This window comes from Rosa rugosa, chromosome 1 (genome assembly GCF_958449725.1).
Source record: "Rosa rugosa chromosome 1, drRosRugo1.1, whole genome shotgun sequence".
NCBI lineage: Eukaryota > Viridiplantae > Streptophyta > Magnoliopsida > Rosales > Rosaceae > Rosa > Rosa rugosa.
Genome location: NC_084820.1, coordinates 37,061,033 through 37,066,192, shown reverse-complemented (window position 1 = coordinate 37,066,192; position 5,160 = coordinate 37,061,033).

The following is a 5,160-nucleotide window of genomic DNA, read 5'->3' as shown; positions in this document are numbered from 1 at the left end:
TAAAGGTGCATTTCCCAGTAAAAAATATTCTCGGGCGTATTTGCCATTTTAACTAAATTTCATACTGTCGTGCATGATGATCAGGAAATTTTTGATTCCCGATATGTTCATATTGTGTCCAGTATTAGATTAGTCTATTTTCTGGTTTCAGTGGCTGCCACACCTTAAAGGTAGTTGATGTTTATTTGTAAAATCTAATTGATAAAGCTCATATGCAATTGTTCCACTTATTGCAGTATAATTGGTAATCGCACTATATACGTACTGAGTTAATAGTATATGTTTTGATTCGTTCTGGACTTGTATCTTATTAATCTTAGTTTTGTGAGTCTTCTTTTTACGGAACACAAGTACTTTTAGGTCCCTTCTTTTGCGAAAGCTAATGTGCCAATTAAATGGTTAGTTGTTTAATCTTTTTGTAAGTTTAAAGGCATTCAAAATCTTGTATGATGACGGCAATAATGACATTTTCTTTTGGAAACCCAATTTATGTCTCTTGTTTTTGTTTGACGAGGTAGTCCTAATATCACACACATTTACACAACTACAAATTTACGATTATTATGTTATAATCGACAATTACATTATACTAGAAAACGTGCCCGCACTTTACTGCAGAAAATAAAGACACGTCAAACGGAGCTCAGACAATCAAGAAATGAAATAGTAAGAGAATTTAGGGACTTTAAACCAAGAGCCAAAATAAAATTCACAAAACAACAAGGGCCTCAAAATAATTTTACAATTTCAAAAAACGCATTTACTTCTCAGCGTAGCAGTGTGAGAGTGATTTAGGGTTTAACGAGGGCTTTTTGCCAGAAAGAAAATTTCAGTCGATCCTCGCCGGAGTTAGATTCAGAATGCAGAGGTCGATCCTCGTCAAAAGCCAAGGGTTTAGCACGAGCTCGTCGCCGGAGAAAATCGTCGCGTCCGTACTCTTCGTGAGGCTCCCGGTTGTTAGTCCCAAAATTGACCCCATCGTCTATGCATTTCAGGAGTTCTCGTAAGTTCTTATCTTTAATCTCAGAAATTGAATTCAGATGTGATTTGATGATTGTGTTTTGCTCCGGAATTTGATTAATGAAAGAAAAAAGTAAAATTTTGATTGTTTTGGAAGAGAAGTGAAAGAAAAGTTTGAAAATTTGATTGGTTTATATGGTAGAAGAGTGTATGGAGTAGCTGATTTGAGCTGGGCTAAGCTCAGTTTTACAGTTTCAGAAGATTGAAGAATGCCAATTCAGTGTTTTGCTTTAATAAGTGTGTACTATGGTGATACCTGAATTGGTAGAATTTTGATTCAATTTCTGTGAGTGATGTGCTTTTTTTGTTTAGTGGAGCTCTTGTTACTTTGTTGTTTTGGCCTTTGGGATTGTAGGTTTCGGTGGCGACAGCAATATCGACGCAGATATCCAGATGAACTTTTAGACAAGTCTAATGCTAGGTGAGGTTTAGAGGCTGATTACTTTATTGGATTTGTTACTTGATCACAACTGCATTGCATATGAATGATGGCCCTCCTTCTATTTCTAATTTATCAAGCACATTTGTGGCTTTTGCCTTCTGTTCTAATTGCTGAATCGTAAAGGTGCATTTCCCAGTAAAAAATATTCTCGGGCGTATTTGCCATTTTAACTCAATTTCATACTGTCGTGCATGATGATCAGGAAATTTTTGATTCCCGATATGTTCATATTGTGTCCAGTATTAGATTAGTCTATTTTCTGGTTTCAGTGGCTGCCACACCTTAAAGGTAGTTGATGTTTATTTGTAAAATCTAATTGATAAAGCTCATATGCAATTGTTCCACTTATTGCAGTATAATTGGTAATCGCACTATATACGTACTGAGTTAATAGTATATGTTTTGATTCGTTCTGGACTTGTATCTTATTAATCTTAGTTTTGTGAGTCTTCTTTTTACGGAACACAAGTACTTTTAGGTCCCTTCTTTTGCGAAAGCTAATGTGCCAATTAAATGGTTAGTTGTTTAATCTTTTTGTAAGTTTAAAGGCATTCAAAATCTTGTATGATGACGGCAATAATGACATTTTCTTTTGGAAACCCAATTTATGTCTCTTGTTTTTGTTTGACGAGGTAGTCCTAATATCACACACATTTACACAACTACAAATTTACGATTATTATGTTATAATCGACAATTACATTATACTAGAAAACGTGCCCGCACTTTACTGCAGAAAATAAAGACACGTCAAACGGAGCTCAGACAATCAAGAAATGAAATAGTAAGAGAATTTAGGGACTTTAAACCAAGAGCCAAAATAAAATTCACAAAACAACAAGGGCCTCAAAATAATTTTACAATTTCAAAAAACGCATTTACTTCTCAGCGTAGCAGTGTGAGAGTGATTTAGGGTTTAACGAGGGCTTTTTGCCAGAAAGAAAATTTCAGTCGATCCTCGCCGGAGTTAGATTCAGAATGCAGAGGTCGATTGCGAGTCTGGGTGGGTCCCCCGTCAAAAGCCGAGGGTTTAGCACGAGCTCGTCGCCGGAGAAAATCGTCGCGTCCGTACTCTTCGTGAGGCTCCCGGTTGTTATTCCCAAAATCGACCCCATCGTCTATGCATTTCAGGAGTTCTCGTAAGTTCTTATCTTTAATCTCAGAAATTGAATTCAGATGCGATTTGATGATTGTGTTTTGCTCCGGAATTTGATTAATGAAAGAAAAAAGTGAAATTTTGATTGTTTTGGAAGAGAAGTGAAAGAAAAGTTTGAAAATTTGATTGGTTTATATGGTAGAAGAGTGTATGGAGTAGCTGATTTGAGCTGGGCTAAGCTCAGTTTTACAGTTTCAGAAGATTGAAGAATGCCAATTCAGTGTTTTGCTTTAATAAGTGTGTACTATGGTGATACCTGAATTGGTAGAATTTTGATTCAATTTCTGTGAGTGATGTGCTTTTTTTGTTTAGTGGAGCTCATGTTACTTTGTTGTTTTGGCCTTTGGGATCGAGGTTTCGGTGGCGACAGCAATATCGACGCAGATATCCAGATGAACTTTTAGACAAGTCTAATGCTAGGTGAGGTTTAGAGGCTGATTACTTTATTGGATTTGTTACTTGATCACAACTGCATTGCATATGAATGATGGTCCTCCTTCTATTTCTAATTTATCAAGCACATTTGTGGCTTTTGCCTTCTGTTCTAATTGCTGAATCGTAAAGGTGCATTTCCCAGTAAAAAATATTCTCGGGCGTATTTGCCATTTTAACTAAATTTCATACTGTCGTGCATGATGATCAGGAAATTTTTGATTCCCGATATGTTCATATTGTGTCCAGTATTAGATTAGTCTATTTTCTGGTTTCAGTGGCTGCCACACCTTAAAGGTAGTTGATGTTTATTTGTAAAATCTAATTGATAAAGCTCATATGCAATTGTTCCACTTATTGCAGTATAATTGGTAATCGCACTATATACGTACTGAGTTAATAGTATATGTTTTGATTCGTTCTGGACTTGTATCTTATTAATCTTAGTTTTGTGAGTCTTCTTTTTACGGAACACAAGTACTTTTAGGTCCCTTCTTTTGCGAAAGCTAATGTGCCAATTAAATGGTTAGTTGTTTAATCTTTTTGTAAGTTTAAAGGCATTCAAAATCTTGTATGATGACGGCAATAATGACATTTTCTTTTGGAAACCCAATTTATGTCTCTTGTTTTTGTTTGACGAGGTAGTCCTAATATCACACACATTTACACAACTACAAATTTACGATTATTATGTTATAATCGACAATTACATTATACTAGAAAACGTGCCCGCACTTTACTGCAGAAAATAAAGACACGTCAAACGGAGTTCAGACAATCAAGAAATGAAATAGTAAGAGAATTTAGGGACTTTAAACCAAGAGCCAAAATAAAATTCACAAAACAACAAGGGCCTCAAAATAATTTTACAATTTCAAAAAACGCATTTACTTCTCAGCGTAGCAGTGTGAGAGTGATTTAGGGTTTAACGAGGGCTTTTTGCCAGAAAGAAAATTTCAGTCGATCCTCGCCGGAGTTAGATTCAGAATGCAGAGGTCGATTGCGAGTCTGGGTGGGTCCCCCGTCAAAAGCCGAGGGTTTAGCACGAGCTCGTCGCCGGAGAAAATCGTCGCGTCCGTACTCTTCGTGAGGCTCCCGGTTGTTATTCCCAAAATCGACCCCATCGTCTATGCATTTCAGGGGTTCTCGTAAGTTCTTATCTTTAATCTCAGAAATTGAATTCAGATGCGATTTGATGATTGTGTTTTGCTCCGGAATTTGATTAATGAAAGAAAAAAGTGAAATTTTGATTGTTTTGGAAGAGAAGTGAAAGAAAAGTTTGAAAATTTGATTGGTTTATATGGTAGAAGAGTGTATGGAGTAGCTGATTTGAGCTGGGCTAAGCTCAGTTTTACAGTTTCAGAAGATTGAAGAATGCCAATTCAGTGTTTTGCTTTAATAAGTGTGTACTATGGTGATACCTGAATTGGTAGAATTTTGATTCAATTTCTGTGAGTGATGTGCTTTTTTTGTTTAGTGGAGCTCATGTTACTTTGTTGTTTTGGCCTTTGGGGTTGTAGGTTTCGGTGGCGACAGCAATATCGACGCAGATATCCAGATGAACTTTTAGACAAGTCTAATGCTAGGTGAGGTTTAGAGGCTGATTACTTTATTGGATTTGTTACTTGATCACAACTGCATTGCATATGAATGATGGCCCTCCTTCTATTTCTAATTTATCAAGCACATTTGTGGCTTTTGCCTTCTGTTCTAATTGCTGAATCGTAAAGGTGCATTTCCCAGTAAAAAATATTCTCGGGCGTATTTGCCATTTTAACTAAATTTCATACTGTCGTGCATGATGATCAGGAAATTTTTGATTCCCGATATGTTCATAATGTGTCCAGTATTAGATTAGTCTATTTTCTGGTTTCAGTGGCTGCCACACCTTAAAGGTAGTTGATGTTTATTTGTAAAATCTAATTGATAAAGCTCATATGCAATTGTTCCACTTATTGCAGTATAATTGGTAATCGCACTATATACGTACTGAGTTAATAGTATATGTTTTGATTCGTTCTGGACTTGTATCTTATTAATCTTAGTTTTGTGAGTCTTCTTTTTACGGAACACAAGTACTTTTAGGTCCCTTCTTTTGCGAAAGCTAATG